Source organism: Pseudophryne corroboree, chromosome 9 (assembly GCF_028390025.1).
Source record: "Pseudophryne corroboree isolate aPseCor3 chromosome 9, aPseCor3.hap2, whole genome shotgun sequence".
In the NCBI taxonomy this organism is placed as follows: domain Eukaryota; kingdom Metazoa; phylum Chordata; class Amphibia; order Anura; family Myobatrachidae; genus Pseudophryne; species Pseudophryne corroboree.
Window position 1 is genome coordinate 149537839 of NC_086452.1, and position 18286 is coordinate 149556124.

Genomic DNA, 18286 nt, shown 5'->3' on the forward strand with positions numbered 1-18286 from the left:
ACATCAGGAGACGTGGAGGAGGCCGTAGGAGGGCAACAACCCAGCAGCAGGACCGCTACCTCCGCCTTTGTGCAAGGAGGAACAGGAGGAGCACTGCCAGAGCCCTGCAAAATGACCTCCAGCAAGCCACAAATGTGTATGTGTCTACTCAAACGATCAGAAACAGACTCCATGAGGGTGGTATGAGGGCCCGCCATTCACAGGTGGGGGTTGTGCTTACAGCCCAACACCGTGCAGGACGTTTGGCATTTGCCAGAGAACACCGAGATTGGAAAATTCGCCACTGGCGCCCTGTGCTCTTCACAGATGAAAGCAGGTTCTCACTGAGCACATGTGACAGACGTGACAGAGTCTGGAGACGCCAAGGAGAACGTTCTGCAGCCTGCAACATCCTCCAGCATGACCGGTTTGGCAGTGGGTCAGTAATGGTGTGGGGTGGCATTTCTTTGGGGGGGCCACACAGCCCTCCATGTGTTCGCAAGAGGTAGCCTGACTGCCATTAGGTACCGAGATGAGATCCTCAGAACCCTTGTGAGACCATATGCTGATGCGGTTGGCCCTGGGTTCCTCCTAATGCAAGACAATGCTAGACCTCATGTGGCTGGAGTGTGTCAGCAGTTCCTGCAAGATGAAGGCATTGATGCTATGGACTGGCCCGCCCGTTCCCCAGACCTGAATACAATTGAGCACATCTGGGACATCATGTCTCGCTCAATCCACCAACGCCACGTTGCACCACAGACTGTCCAGGAGTTGGCGGATGCTTTAGTCCAGGTCTGGGAGGAGATCCCTCAGGAGACCATCTGTCACCTCATCAGGAGCATGCCCAGGCGTTGTAGGGAGGTCATACAGGCACGTTGAGGCCACACACACACTACTGAGCCTCATTTTGACTTATTTTAAGGGCATTACATCAAAGTTTGATCAGCCTGTAGTGTGTTTTTCAAATTTAATTTTGAGTGTGACTCCAAATCCAGACCTCCATGGGTTAATAAATTTGATTTCCATTGATAATTTTTGTGTGATTTTGTTGTCAGCACATTCAAATATGTAAAGAACAAAGTATTTAATAAGAATATTTCATTCATTCAGATCTAGGATGTGTTATTTTAGTGTTCCCTTTATTTTTTTGAGCAGTGTATATTGTGCTTGCAAGAGCAAGAAGATGAAATCAATTGAATAAAGTATAGGGGGTCCTGACTATACATCCATCCATTCTGGACTCCTCCCCTCTCTGCTCCTCTAACAATGCATGTCAGCCTACACAAGAACCATGGCTGTTGCATATTTAGTAACATTTCTTTTGAGTTTTCATGCATGCTTATAAGGGAAGGAATATAGCAGATGGACCAAAATTTCCAGCTTCCCCCTCACCAATGGTCTTCAGAACAGCCACATGGGCTACTCTGGCCATGGTTCTGTCACTAGACACTACATAGCTCCCAACATAAAGGAACACATTAAAACATATCCCTAAACTATAGAAGACATTCTATAATTACCTATCTTATAACACGTTTTAAAATTTTGCAATTACACAATTACTATTGTACACATTTGCAAGTGCTCCAGTGATGAATGCCACCTCCTACAAGTGAGTGAGAGTGCAGCTATTACCTTAGTTGGATAGTGGGAGCGCATCTGCATGAGTGAAGCTGCAACTCCTTGGCACTAGTTTTGTTGGTAAACCATACTTGATACCCCCTCCCTCTGCATTCCTGCACACTCACCTCTTTAAAGCTCATCCCAGGGACTGATACCATCCTTATCCTCATACCTCTGACAGTGGTGCCGAGAGAGGGGGGGGAGGGGGTACAAATTATCTGGGCACGGGCATTTTTTTTGGGGGGGGGGGTAATTTTCCCCCCCTTTATTATAAAGCAGTGGGCATACTAGCGGCATGTCATTCCGCCGAGAGGAGGGATGTATGTATGTGTCACCTGGGTGTTTGTCCCTTGTCGTGGATGTCCCTCACAGCCACTTCCAGTTGTAGCACCACTGCTAGGATCTCTTGAGTCAATTTCTGCAGCCAGCTCTGGATGGCCTCTTCAGAATTGGCAGGCTCCAGGTGGTAAGCAGGGACAGGTATGGGCAGGCATGCAGCTTGCTGGGAGTGGCCCATGGGTTTAAGAAGTGGCGCAGCTCAGCTCAGCTGTAATAATCAGCAGCAGGGCTGGTCATCTCGTCAGGAGCTAGCCTGTTAGGCTGCAACACTGTGAGTTGGGAACTGTGACTGTGAGTGACAGACACAGCACTGTGGTGCTGCAGGCAGCTGCTAACAATTTATAAATTCTATATAAATATTCTATAATACATGCATCCATATATCACCAATAGTGTTAGTATTATATATATATATATATAGAGAGAGAGATTTATATTTCTATATAGGTATATATATATATATATATATATATATATAGTCTTGGAAGATCCTGCACTCTCATCAAAAGTAATAACGACGGCGGGTGCTCCTAATGACCTGAGAGGCCACCAATATACCACAACAACCACCTAGGTGGAAGGTGCACTCACGCCCAGAAATTAGTCTCTGAAGTCACTTGTAAATTCAGTATATTTTTATTCGGGTTCACTGTTGATGCCGTATTTCATCGACGTTTCGGTCCTTATGCGGACCTTTATCAAGATTGGCACTTAAATCACCTATACAATCAAAAACAGTTACAATTAATATGTATAAGAACCCAGATTTATTCAACACCAACACCACCAGTGCCTCCCAGGCCCTGAAGACTGTCACAAAAACCAGAAAACGTATTAAAAAGCTGTTTTTTTATATATGTAAAAAAGAGAGATATATGTAAAAAAGAGATACTTGGAAATAATCCACGTGTGATGAAAGAGACACCTCCACCGTTAGGACTATCTGTTTAGATAGGCAAATGATTACCTGGACGGCAAGCCAGATCACTCAGATGTGTGGAATGGCCTTCAAAGTTGGCAACATGCCTGATCACATAATGAAGTTAAAAAGCCTATAACGTAGGGGAAGCTGCAAGGCGTAGTCACCTATTAGATAAATAACAGAGTAACTACACCATAAGAAAATACACTAACAACGTCATTTTGGAAAAGATCATACCTAGTTACATGTAGAAATAGCTCATGGCAGCTTGTGGGCTCTGTACATGTGTCAGACACTCAGTCTGTAAGGAGGCACAACAGGAAAAGATAATCACCAACCGTAATCATGTGTCAGAAGGGAGCTGCAGGAGAACCATACTCACTGCTCAAGTGTCCAGAGCCAAATGGAAGCTGCATAAAGTTCAGCCTCAGCTGAGCACTATTTAAGGATCAACCACAGGAAGTGCCAATTAGGGAGATTAGTATAAACCCAGTCTCTCATTAACTGATCACCTCTCAGATAACTAACTCAGACCAACTGGGAAAAACGTTACAGGGTTCACAGGACAGGCAGTGGCTTTCGCTAACGCACGGCTACTTAAATGAGTGTATTTTAACGATTTAGAAGGGCAACTGCCGGAGACGCGTCTTTTGCGTTCCACCGACCGGAACACCATGCGTTCCATTCCGCGGAAGTGGCGCTGGCCGGAAGTCTCTGCGTTCCACTCGCGGAAAGAACCGTAATTAGGCTTATCCACTGGCTAATGTTTAAAGGAGGTGTACAACCTAGAGGGGGGTGTTCTCAGAGAATGAACACTCCCCCAGGTGGAATCATCAATGTACAGGTTCACTCATAGCTCACAGGGACTCGGAGGTATACCGGAGGTCTCCTCACGTATAATCCTGGATTAACCTATGTGTAGCCTGTCAATCACCACAGAAGAAAAAGAGTGCAAATGTAAATAATGATCCATAATATGAAATGTCAAAAATTTCAAAAATGACATAAGAGGGCACCAGATCAAATGACCACAACTCACCCTACGCATACAAACTAACATATATCTGATCAACAAAGGCAAATTGAATACTGATGTGAGTGTAATATCTTTATAGTAATACATTGGTATAATGTAGTAAAAGATTTTAAATAATAAAAGGGAATAGTGGGTGGTGTGGTCATTGAAATTGGTGGACCCTCGTGACTAGTATAGGACCTGGGAAGGCTCCGGGAAACAACAGAAAAATATATATAAAAAACATAAGCAAGGACGTATAAATAACTGTCCTTACTTTCTTAATCTCTATACATAAAAAGAACATACAAAAATGAAAAAAATAAAACATAGAACATAGAACATATAAAACACAAATCGAAACCCAGCCTGTATGTGCTGATTGTATCACAGTGCCCTATGTCCCTGAAACATACAAAGTGTGTTCCAAGGTATCCAATCAACTATGGCAAAATAAAATTCTAAAGAAAAATATTAAGGGGGTTGGCCTCATTGAGGCCCTTTGGTGACACTGTATTGAGTTTGTGTATCCAAAAGCTTTCCTTCTGTTTAAGTAACAAGGTGCGATCGCCTCCACTAACAGGTGGCGGCACCCAGTCAATCAGCTGACACTTCAGGGCAGATACTTGATGTCTAACTGACAAAAAGTGCCGTGCTACCGGTTTGTCAGAAAAGCCCACATTGAGGGCCGTGTGTATGGATGACCGATGGTTTGCCATCCTGTCGCGAAAGGGACGCGCGGTTAGTCCGACATAACATAACCCACATGGGCACTTTAGAAGGTAGACGACATGATCCAGTCGACAGTGGAGATGATATCTGATGAAGATTTTTTTCCCTGTGTGTGGGTGATACAAAAAAGGACCAGTGATCATAGATCTGCACGTTGTGCACCCCCCGCAAGAAAAACTGCCAGGTTTGGCTTGCATAAGCTGGATTTGAGATGTGTTCTGTTCAGGGAAAATCGTGGGTCTCATTAGTAATTGCTTTAGGTTGGCCCCTCGTTTGTATGCAACCATAGGAGCAGGTGTTTTAAGAAAAGGCAAACTGTTGTCGGTGGCTATTATTGGCCAATGTTTCCGTAGGGCCTTTCTGGTTGCACTTGTGGAACCATCATACTGAGTGGAACAAATCATCCGATTGTTACGAATGGGGTTTTTAACCTGTTGTCCATGAAAAATGCTGTTCGCTTTATTGAGACAGCGAGTAAGTACACTGCTAGTGTACCCTCGCTCCAGAAAGCGAGAAGTGATCTCGTTACATTGTTGATCTTTGAGTGCTGCGTTGGAATTGATCCTCATGGCTCTGAGGTACTGGGATATGGGCAATCCTTCTTTGAGGGCTGGGGGATGATGGCTGCTAGCATGCAAGGTCAGATTATTTCCAAGTATCTCTTTTTTACATATATAAAAAAACAGCTTTTTAATACGTTTTCTGGTTTTTGTGACAGTCTTCAGGGCCTGGGAGGCACTGGTGGTGTTGGTGTTGAATAAATCTGGGTTCTTATACATATTAATTGTAACTGTTTTTGATTGTATAGGTGATTTAAGTGCCAATCTTGATAAAGGTCCGCATAAGGACCGAAACGTCGATGAAATACGGCATCAACAGTGAACCCGAATAAAAATATACTGAATTTACAAGTGACTTCAGAGACTAATTTCTGGGCGTGAGTGCACCTTCCACCTAGGTGGTTGTTGTGGTATATATATATATATATATATAATTATATATCTCGATAGATAGATAAACATACATACAGTAGCCACATCCACTCCGGCGGGGGGGGGGGGGGGGGGAGTTGTGTGTCGGACAGGGGCATGAAGGGCCCACCGGGAAATGCAGTGCAGTGGTAGGGGCTCATGTTTCGGGGTGTGGTCAGTCTCCAGAGAGGGTGTGGCCAGCCGCTACATTTGTTTGCCTAACCATTAGTGAGTGCATGGGCTGGGCCTCTTGACAAATATATAAATACTGCTAATGCGTGCATGATAATGTACCAGATAAATATTGGCAATGCACTGTAGAGGATACATCATAGTCCTGTGCATTATAAGGTAACATATGTATAATGTATAATTCAAGAACACAGTCAGGAACCTGATCACTAGAGGAAAAGGAGGGGCCCCAGGCAGTGGTGCCCACCAGGGGTTTTCCCTGAACCCCTGTTGGCCAATCCAACCCTGCCTCTTATACAGTACATATCCAAAGTCTTAATACTACTTAAAACAATCTACCACAGCAACCAATACCCCCTTCCTGCCAGTGACATCTGTGTCTCTTCTACTTTACCCTCTGTGCAGCATGAACATATTCGTAAAAGTATACCTACAGTACAGTACATGACATCTATGAGAATAAAATGTGTGCTTATACTTTTTGTGTAATGAAAAATGTATTCACGGTTATAATGCCTAAACAAAATCAAAACCTTCAAAACTATCTGGACGATGATAGATACAAAATATATGATACACCATACATGAAAGCAGTCATTTCTAAATATGAGACTAAGTGGGACATGCAACCCTTAGCTTCACATAAATGATATTTTAGTGCAAAAATAATAACGTTAGCTGTTAGACATTTCTAGGAAGACCATTATTGTTGACCAACAATATTATTCAAATAATGGAATTATTTATTCCTACTACTGTATAATACAAAATATCTACCAACTGGTTATTTACAGGTGTCTTGTTATGTGAAACTATATCTTCAGAGCAAGACAGACATGGTTCCAGAATGGCAAAGATTGATGTAAGTTTTTATACCTTTTGACAAGCATGACACCTAATTTACTATACACTGAAAAGATATATTTATTAACATTTAGCTTCTGTGACAGCAAGTCATCTGCTCTATCTCTGCTCAGCTGCCTTCAAATACGCGGCACACACTCTGCTAAGAAATGTATGACACCAGTGTATCCCATTAATAAGGATATACAGTATTTCAGCTTTTAAAAAGATGAGATCTTTTTAAAGGTAAGGCCTTAACATTCACATCCTGGTGGAACAATTAAAAATTGAATAAGATGGATGTCCTCTAGCAAGGACAAGATGATGGACTGATAAGCAAATAAAATTTGATTTCAGATGTTGCCAAATCATGACAGTCCAGCCAGTCTTATTCTGTTATTGTTAATAGGATTATTTAAGGAAGCATTGCGATAAATTTTCATCTTGACTAATTAAAGGGAAGTTACACCAATTATGTTTTTTATTTACATATGCAGTAAACATACCTCCCAACATGACCCTCTCCAGGAGGGACACAATGCTCTGCTCCTGGACTTCCCTCTTAATTTATAATTGCCCTTACCTGTGCTGAAACACCTTTCTTATCCATTAACCTGTCCATTAATCTTCCTTGCTAGATGTTCATCATCTGCAGATCCGCTCTGTCAGTCCCTCCATTGGTTACCTGTATTCTACTGTATTCAATTTAAAATACTTTTACTCACACATAAGGCCATTAACCATACTACACCAATGTACATCTCTTTGCTCAACCTAAAATATCTCCCAACCCAACCTCTCCGCTCTCAGCACAGGTGCCGGCAATCATACATTAAGAGAAAAGTCCAGAAGCAGAGCATTGTGTTCCTCCTGGAGAGGGTCATGTTGGGAGGTATGAGTAAACGGGATCGGTATGAAATACCTACAATCAAAATCCCGACAGTCAAAATCCCGACAGCAATTGACCGAAGGTCAAAATCCCGACAAGGTCAAAATCCCGACATGGACAAAATAGCGACATTTAAAATACAGACAAGGTCAAAATACCGACATGTAAAATGTCGACAGGTCGAAATGCCGTCATGAGGTTTTCATTGTTTTTTGTGTGTGTATGTCGACATATGTAGACATGGACACCATATAAGTGTAGCGTGTCCCCTCGCCATGCTTCTGGCACGGTGCTCGCTGCACTCGGCACGCTATTATATTCCCCCTCCAGGTTCACTGGGATGGTAAATTATTAACAAGTCGGTTTCAATAAAAAAATCATGAAAAACTCATGTCGGCATTTTGACCTATCAACATTTTACATGTCTGTATTTTGACTTTGTCGGTATTTTAAATGTCAGTATTTTTTCCATGTTGGGATTTTGACCTTGTCGGGATTTTGACCGTTGGTCAATTGCTGTCGGTATTTCGACCGTCGGGATTTTGATTGTCGGTAAATTGACTGCATCCCGAGTAAACTTCAGCTTGCTTTCTAAGGTGTACCATGGTACAGATATCACTTCATGTCACAGTTACTTACAACATGATATCTGTACCATGGTAGTTACAACCCATTCATGTAAATAGTAAATCTATAGTATATTTTTTCTTGCTTGTCTAATATGTAATTTTTTAAATTCCTCCTGATATAAATTGTTCATACTGTATTTTAAACAATCTTGTATTTCATTTTAATTTTCTGTTCTAGTCAAAGTAAATAGTAACACCTCAATATAATGCTAATAGTAATTTTACTTTCCATGATTCAGATATACAGTATTTTGTGCTTGTCCTCTCTGTTTATAGATAATATCGCTTCTCAAACTTAAGGAAAAGTGTTGAATGTACTCAAAGCCTGTTAAAATAAATAGTCTCTTTATTCTGAGTTACATTTTTACCATTTAAAAAAGTCTAATAATGTCAAGCAAATTATCGGGCCGAATGTAATGCCACCTGAGTATGGCGGCTGTGCTGGATGCTGGCTGAACTCAGATGATTTTTTTTAAAGGGGTAATCAATTACAAGGCAAAACCATGCCTTAAGTGATTGCCCCTTTAAAAAAAGTCAGTGTTTGGCCGGCATCCAGCACAGCTACTGAACTCGGACGGCATTGCATCCGCCCATCATGTGGGATTGAAGCATACTGTATAAAGCTTGGACTTCCATTGTCCATCTAAAATCTTTAGCTTAATGATTGTAATATAGAAGATGAATCCTTTGTATAGAAAGACAGTTGTACTATATTTGCTTGAAGATTTATAAAGACAAAATAAAACAAATTGAACATAAGCGAGCGGATACCCAAAGTGACAGATCTTCTGGGAAAGGATGGGTGGGAAGTAAGGGTCCTATATATTTTTTAATAGGGTGGAATAATTGGATGTTTATCATACACATATTGTAATTAAATTCATCAGTTGTAATTGTTCACTTATAGAAACATAGAATTTGACGGCAGATTTTTTTTAACCATATTTTTAATTTTTATCTCAAAACTTATTTGATCCTTATTTCTTTGTAAGGATATCCTTATGTCTACCCCATGCATGTTTAAATTGCTCTACTGTCTTAGCCTCTACCACCTCTGATGGGAGGCTATTCCACTTGTCCACTATCCTTTCTGTGATGTAATTTTTCCTCATATTTCTCCTGAACCTCCCCCCCTCCAGTCTCAGTGCATGTCCTAATGTCCTATTGCTTATCTTCATATGGAGAATGTTTCCCTCCTGGACTTTGTTAAAACCCTTGATATATTTGAAAGTTTCTTTCATGTCCCCTCTTTCCCTTCTCTGCTCCAAACTATACATATTGATATTTTTTAGTCTTTCAATATGTATACTGTAGTTTGGAGCAGAGAAGGGAAAGGGGGGACATGATAGAAACTTTCAAATATATCAAGGGTTTTAACAAAGTCCAGGAGGGAAACATTCTCCATATAAAATGTTGATGCAGTATACTTTCCACAATATTGTATTTTGGCTTCCTAATGGTAATTTTCCTATACTTTACACCCAATTTCTTGGCAGAAACATTTGATATATTCTTACTTAGGAGGGAATCTAATAACACTGCGGCTAATTTTCCGGTGCCAGCTGATTCAAATAGCAGGGATTACCTTGCGTGTTAAGCCACAGAGGTGGATAAAAAGGCATCCTCTGATTTTAACTTGCAGGGAAACTCACTGATTCTGCATTTTAAATGGTATAAGTTGTTTAGCTTGCATTTTCCCAGGGTTGAACCCACAGGAAAAAAGGCAGTTTCATTAAATAGCTCTGGGGGACATATGTAATAGGGTGAGAGTTTGCTGGAGGTGCGGGATGCCGGACAATCTCAAATGGTTTTCAAAAGCGCCAATCATTTACAAGAAAACTTAACTCTTTACCAACTATGGAGGGTGAGATCTGGTTGTGTAGTATGGACATACAGAGTTTATATACTGTCATTCCCCATCAACAGGAACTAGCTGTGGTTCAGAAGTTCCTTGATAGTCATCCAATATACGAGGGGCCTAGCTTGGATTTCATCCTTGAATGGTAATATTGATACATACAAATTGTTTCTATATGGTAATTAATTCTATCTTCAACTCATGGGGTGTGTGATGGGGTCTAATATAGACACACATATATTGATAGATAGATAGATCGATAGATATGTTATAAGTTGAGGAATCTGTCTTTTTTGGTGACCCTATCATTTCCAGAAGGATCATCACGTACACCTGATACATTGACGATCTCCTGTTGTTCTGGAGGGGACCCAAGGAGGATTTAATATCGCATGTTAATTGCCATAACAATACTGATAGTCCGGTAAAATTAACCCTAACAATTAGTAATTCACAAGTTAATTTCCCTGATTTATGTATTTCTCTACAGGATGGTATAGTGAGTACTAGCTTGTTTTCCAACAGATTGAAATAATCTTCTTAGGTACAACTGCCCGGCACCCCAAATCATTAATCCAGGGGTTACCCTACTCCCAATTTGTGAGAGTAAACATATTACATCTGACCCCCAATTAGCAGTTGTCCAATTGCAGCATATGAAACAGATATCTATTGATAGGGAATATGATGCTGTCCTCCTTAATAATGATATACAGCAAGTTACTAAACTTGATAGGGATCTACTGCTTAACTAAACTTAACAGCTTCCCAAGGACAAGCCCCCTTTTATTCCCTGGGTTAATAAGTATACCCAAATAAGTGGCCATATTAATCGGTCTACTAAAAAACTGTGGCCCATTATTCAAAGTAGTCCAGTCTTGAAATTACAAGATACTAGACTTATGTCTTGTTACACCAGAGGTAGAAACCTATGTGACATACTGGTTAAGGCAGATGTCTCCAATATTCAAATGGATTTAGACAAAACCAGGGTAAATTAGGTTGTCAGTGGTGCACTTGTACCACGTGTAGATATCTTATCCAGGATGGGAATTTTTCCACCCACTCTCTGGGAGAAAATATACAGTTCAACAAGAGCTTACCTGCAACTCTAGTTTTGTGATCTATCAGATAATCTGCCCTTGTAGCCTTTCCTATCTTGGGAAAATGGGAACTGCTTTTAAAACTAAAATGTCAGCACACCGCTCCACTATTAGAGCAGCACTAGATAAGGGTAGTAGTGAACATTTTGCTCTTAAAACACAGCTGCTATGTTCCCTTAAATATTGTATGATTGATCATGTCCATGAGACATTGTGTGGGAGGAATAGAACATTGAAATTATTGCAACGTGAAGCCAAAGGGATTCACCGGTTAGGCACACTGGTACCTAGGGGGTTAAATAAACAGTTGAATTTGAATATTTTATATATACAACTCTGTGTTCCAGCGCTTTGTTGCCATGGTGATGGGGTGCACTATGACTCAGTGCTGACATGTGATCGATGTGATGAAGTTATTCCGTAGGCGCCACCAGTCGGGTGTGAGGTCCCACCCCAGTAACGCCATGTGTGATCACTGAGTGCTACATCTTTTAAATAGTGAGATGTTCAATGTTTGTTTTTCCTGATGAAAATGCAGTGATTTGATAAAGGCATTGAAACGTTGCCATTAGATGCTGCTTAGTGTCTTTATTCTGCTTGGAGTGCCGCTATAATTGTGCATAGTACCCATACCTCATGCAGGCAACCAGCTAAGTATTTTATACACCAGGAATGCCTGGACTCTGGATATATATATATATATATATATATATATATATTTTTATTTTTTTAAAAAGGGGGGAGATTATTGCGCCACTTGTGTACAACACCAGAACTCTAAAAACCACGTGTAGTCAAAATAAATGATACTCCCTATGGGTTAATACAGGGCGTCAGCTGTCCCCCAAAAAACACAGGGATGGTGGTTCCCTGTAGCAATGGATTAATAACACACGGGGGGGTGGGGGATATAGCGACCAATGGTGTCTTAAAACAATTCAATAAAAGTGGATCTAAAAGATATATATAAATATATGTAATATATATATAAATGAATAACCAGATCAAATGGATCTATAAAAAGTTAATTTATTAATGCATTAAAACAGACATGATTAAACAGCTAAACTAAAATTTGAGCAGCAATTCTCTTTAAAAAATGGGATAAAAACAATAGACACAATGCAATATAATACCAGTTAAAATGTATGTTAAAATATGTAAAACAATTTTAACTTAACTTGGTATGAGGTCACTGCCAGGTAGCCCAGCGCGTTTCGTCAATCAGACTTCATCAAGAAACCTTTAATTGGCATTCAGTTTTGCCCACGTAATAGAGCCCACCTGGGCACACTATTACGTAGACAACAAATCGGGTTCGATTAACCCAGCATAGGTCTGCTATTCGGGCAGCCCTACAAGCAGGAACTAGTGATCAACCTGTGGCCAGGCATTTTGCCACACAGCATCACACGTTGGCAAGCCAGAGGTATAGGGCCATTGATCATGTACCAGCATCTATACGAGGGGGTGACAGGGGGAAAAAACTGTTACAGCTGGAATCCAGGTGGATTTTTCGCCTGGATTGCCTAGCCCCTAGAGGGTTAAATGAGTCCTTGGGATTAATTAATTTTCTCTAGGTCTCAACCGGTGTTTATTTTTAAAAAATGTTTACATTTAAGTCCCTGCTAAAGGCCCAGTTCCTTGATTTGGTATTACCTGTGTGGTTATACTACATTGATTAAATTGCATCATTGCAATAAATTGTGGAGTCTATACCAGAGCTGTCTATCTATAGTAAGGACAGCCTTGGCTAATGAACAGTGGTTTCCCCATGAATAGAGCCATCCATGCCTGTCCAACTCCAGTGAATTTGAATTTAGCTCGGGAAGCAGCAGCACGGGAGAGTTGGAAATATACAGTGTGTTGTTAGTTAGGTTCAAATGCATATCTATGTTTATGTCTTGTAATTTTTATTTTGTCGGATTATCACATATATGATTGCTTTGATTGACACACTCCAGCTCCGAGTGAGCGCTTTTGAGATGTGTGCCGTTTTTATGACACATTGTTAGCTTTGCTATTTTTGATAGTGATGTACATGTGCTGTTTTGTTTACATTCACAGTGCTCCCAGCGCGGTGCCATGGTGACCGGCGAAGCCTGAACGAGTCACTTCCGGTCGGGCGGTGACGTCGAAGCCGGAAGTGCGGGACGGAGGACGCCGAGACACGCCGTGGTCCGCGCAGCTGGGAGTCGTGATTGTGGGGGTAAGTGGGGTCAATGTATGGTATTTAAACACTGTTGTTTGCACTGTTGAACTGTCTGAGGAAGGGGACACGTCCCCGAAACGTTACCTGTTGTCCTTATTAAAAATCTTCACGGGGTGAAGTTTGTTTTCACAAAGCTACAGGTCTGTGAGTGCCTCCTGATTTTGCTTGGTATATATATATATATATATATCAGGCATTCCCAACCACGGTCCTCAAGGCACACTAACAGTGCAGGTTTTAGTGATATCCAGGCTTCAGCACAGGTGACTTAATTAGTAGCTCATATATTTTGATTTAACCATCTGTGCTGCAGCCTGGATATCACTAAAACCTGCACTGTTGGTGTGCCTTGAGGACCGTGGTTGGGAATGCCTGATATATATATATATATATATATATATATACTACAAAGGTACCGGCTCTCCCATAACCAACTTCAGTATTGCGCCGGGTGCCCGTGCTGTATAAAGTAATACACTGTTCCACAAAGGCACAGCACTCCAGACGACTTGTATAAACAAATGACAGACGGCAATTTGATCAGCAACGTTTCAATGTATTGTAAGCCTGAGGACAATGTACAATACATTGAAACGTTGCTGATCAAATTGCCGTCTGTCATTTGTTTATACAAGTCGTCTGGAGTGCTGTGCCTTTGTGGAACACTATATATATATATATATATATATATATATGACAATCAAGCACCAATTCTGCGCTGAGACTCTACTTCACCTCAGGGAGTACCCTCTGTTAGTCAGGGTACATAGATAGAGTGAACAAAAAAGGATTTGCAGTTCAGGTGTGTGATTCTAAAGCTGACAAGCTTGGTTTATACAACGTACCAGTTGTCAACAGCAACTTCAGCAATTAATTGTTTTTGAAGTATATTATTGATCTTTCTAATTGTGGGACCACAATTAACCGTACCGCTAATTACGCCATAAAAGTTATACTGATGACTTTTTTGATATTCAGATCCCTGGCCTTGACCCCTGATGAAGTCCATTGGACGAAACGCGTTGGAATGTGTTTTACAGATTTGAAGTCATCATGCTTTCTCTTATTCGGTTTTAAAAGAAATTGGATTAAAAATTCTATGGCCACAAATGAATGTAACATATATGTTTTTAATAAGATGTACTATATGTGCTGATGACATAATTATTGACTGGGATCCAGTGTTTTACGAATAAATTTGTTCTAAAAAATCTTGTGGTCATAAACGTTTTGGAGATAAAGCTGAGAAATAAGTATTACCACAAATAGCTCCCTTGGGAACCCTTTCCTTTTTTGTTTATTTATATATATATATATATATATATACACACAAAAAAATAAAGGGAACACTTAAACAACACAATGTAACTCCAAGTGAATCACACTTCTGTGAAATCAAACTGTCCACTTAGGAAGCAACACTGATTGACAATCAATTTCACATGCTGTTGTGCAAATGGAATAGACAACAGGTGGGAATTATAGGCAATTAGCAAGACACCCCCAATAAAGGAGTTGTTCTGCAGGTGGTGACCACAGACCACTTCTCAGCTCCTATGCTTTCTGGCTGATGTTTTGGTCACTTTTGAAAGCTGGCGGTGCTTTCACTCTAGTGGTAGCATGAGACGGAGTCTACAACCCACACAAGTGGCTCAGGTAGTGCAGCTCATCCAGGATGGCACATCAATGCGAGCTGTGGCAAGAAGGTTTGCTGTGTCTGTCAGCATAGTGTCCAGAGCATGGAGGCGCTACCAGGAGACAGGCCAGTACATCAGGAGACGTGGAGGAGGCCATAGGAGGGCAAAAACCCAGCAGCAGGACCGCTACCTCCGCCTTTGTGCAAGGAGGAACAGGGGGAGCACTGCCAGAGCCCTGCAAAATGACCTCCAGCAAGCCATAAATGTGCATGTGTCTACTCAAACGATCAGAAACAGACTTCATGAGGGTGGTATGAGGGCCCGACGTCCACAGGTGGGGGTTGTGCTTACAGCCCAACACCGTGCAGGACGTTTGGCATTTGCCAGAGAACAACAAGATTGACAAATTCACCACTGGTGCCCTGTGCTCTTCACAGATGAAAGCAGGCTCTCACTGAGCACATCTGGGACATCATGTCTCGCTCCATCCACCAACGCCACATTGCACCACAGACTGTCCAGGAGTTGGCGGATGCTTTAGTCCAGGTCTGGGAGGAGATCCCTCAGGATACCTTCCGCCACCTCATCAGGAGCATGCCCAGGCGTTGTAGGGAGGTCATACAGGCATGTGGAGGCCACACACACTACTGAGCCTCATTTTGACTTGTTTTAAGGACATTACATCAAAGTTGGATCAGCCTGTAGTGTGTTTTTCCACTTTAATTTTGAGTGTCACTCCAAAACCAGACCTCCATGGGTTAATAAATTTGATTTCCATTGATAATTTTTGTGTGATTTTGTTGTCAGCACATTCAACTATGTAAAGAACAAAGTATTCAATAAGAATATTTCATTCATTCAGATCTAGGATGTGTTATATAGAAACAGAATATAAGCGGCACTCACCAGACTGCAGAACTTAGTGTAAAATGTCCTTTATTGAGGTCCTACGTTTCGGGGACAATCCCCCGTCGTCAGGGACAGCTTGAATTCAAGCTGTTCCTGACGACGGGGGATTGTCCCCGAAACGTAGTACCTCAATAAAGGACATTTTACACTAAATTCTGCAGTCTGGTGAGTGCCGCTTATATTCTCCTTCTACAAATAACCTATATGGCTTAAGAGAGCACCGCAGCAAGTAAATCCATATTAACCAGGGGAGTGCCGGACAAGTGGATTTGATATATATATATATAGTAAGTTTTATGGCACTCACTCTCCTTGTGCACTGGACTGGGGGCCTTCCTCCAATTTTATACAGCAGAATATGTTCCCTGGGGTACCATGGCACGGTACTGCTGTACAAACAAAGAACCAGGCGGCACTCCATGGACTTTTCAAAATAATAGTTATGTATTCAAAGAAGAGCTTATACAGCAGGTTATGACATGATAATAGCATAGTAAGTGTACCGACGTTTCAGCACCATTTCGGTGTTTTCCTCAAGGTGCTATGCTCTCACAGGCACATGGTGTAAACCAACAAATATTAGTACATCATTTTAAATCCAATCCCCACTGAGGACTCCCCCTCCTTCCCGCCGTGGACGCCGTGCCAAAACCGGAAGTTCGGAGCTCCGGCTCTTCCAGTCACTGACACGATGACATGGCCGGAAGCTAAGGGTTGGCAGGTAACCACGTCCTCCCGATCTCTGGGGCAGCTCACACTGGGGAAAGGAAACAAAGGGAGATATGATGTGTAAAACTACACCCTTAAAGGTGAATGTGCAAAAAGTGCTTAGTGCTAAACAGTGAAACACAATAAAACAATAAAAACAATGAGATGGATCATATGATGGTCCCGAACCACTCCTGACACTAGAACTATAAAGATCAGCATGTATTGATATTACATATAATGTTACCTCTATGATAATATACATTAATAGTAATGAATGCATTTACTGCCATAATATGGTAAAAGGTACTAGTATTTACTAATTAGTACTGAATCAGGACCTAGACTTCTATCTATAGTTAGAAATGCTGAGGTTAAATGATACTGACCTGGGAAGTTCCACCCGTGCTAGTACTGAAATAGACAATTATCTGAGCATTGGAACCCATGGGGCACCATACTTAGGCACCCGTTAAAGAAACACATTCCACACTATCTGTTCATTAAGTCCATTAGGGGTCAGGGCATATCCACTTGGTTTCTTTTTGCGAGGGGATTCTTGACCAGTCACCTTCTCTATTCATTGTGGGTACATGATCCAAAATAGTATACCTCAGTAGCACCAAGGTGTGGTCAAGGGCTTTAGAGTGATGGGCCACTGGTTGGTCATTTTTTTCCCTTCTAGTGCAGCATGGATGGCTGACCTGTGGAGGGCCATACGTTCCCTGAAGGTACTTATTGTTTTCCTCACATAGATGAGTCTGCAGGGGCTTACAATGGCATATATTACAAACTGTGAAGTTCAGGTGAGATGGTGTCTAATACCATACAGTTTACTGGACTGTGGATGCCTGAATTTGGGTCCCGGGTCCATGTACAGTACTGTAGTAACAGGTTTCATACTTGAGACATTTAAAACAGCCCTTCTTGTAGGGATTTTGTGGTCTTTTTGTGACATCCAACTTGACTACCATGTCCCGTAAGTTACAACCCCTCCTATAACTCGTCATTATCCTCGTGTCCTTGAAGCCAGTGGATACAGGGTCGTGGTTACAATGGGCCATAAAGCCCTGGTGGCCCTGGGTAGGACCAAACTTGCCAAGGAAAACTCCATAATTAATGGTATTCTGCTGTCTTGTCTATTTTTCCTAGTTGGAGATAATAGGTCATCCCTTGAAATCCCTAGAACCTCCTCCTTGAGATCCAGGAGTGCTTTCTTGCGGTACCCTCTTTGTAAAACTTGGTCACCACCTCATCCAGTGCCGGCTCCACATTTTCTCGATCACTTGTTATACGAGCTGTTCTGATTAATTGGGATTTGGGTAAACCTCTCTCTAGAGCTTGTGGTGGAAGCTATTATGAAGCAGACGGGTATTCCTGTCCGTTGGCTTATTATATAAATCCATGACAATGTTATTATGCTTGATGGTAATGCGGACATCTAAGAAACAAATGTCTCTCCATGATGGTCAACTTTACAGAGGTGTTCCTATGATTAATGGCCTCCACTAGGTCTGTGAGGTCCTTCTCAGTGCCTCTCCAGAACAGTAGCTGGTCATCTATGTAGCACCTGTACAATAGGATGTTTTCGTTAATAACTGAAGAAGAAAAAAAATAACTTCTTTTCTATCATGAAAATGTAAATGTTTGCATACATTGGTGCCACATTAGAACCAATGGCACATCCAGTGATTTGTAAGTAGTAGTGACCATAATGCAAAA

The 18286-nt window shown here is 41.5% G+C and overlaps 1 long non-coding RNA gene across 1 annotated transcript; it reads right to left on the reverse strand.

Annotated features, from left to right (window-relative positions):
- Nucleotides 1-2428: 2428 nt before the first annotated feature.
- On the reverse strand, nucleotides 2429-3256 carry LOC134956830 (uncharacterized). Its single transcript, XR_010186216.1, has 3 exons — nucleotides 3104-3256; nucleotides 2912-3030; nucleotides 2429-2664 (listed from the first exon to the last, which is right to left on the reverse strand). It is a non-coding gene; the product is annotated as an uncharacterized LOC134956830 (long non-coding RNA).
- Between the last annotated feature and the right edge of the window lie 15030 nt (nucleotides 3257-18286).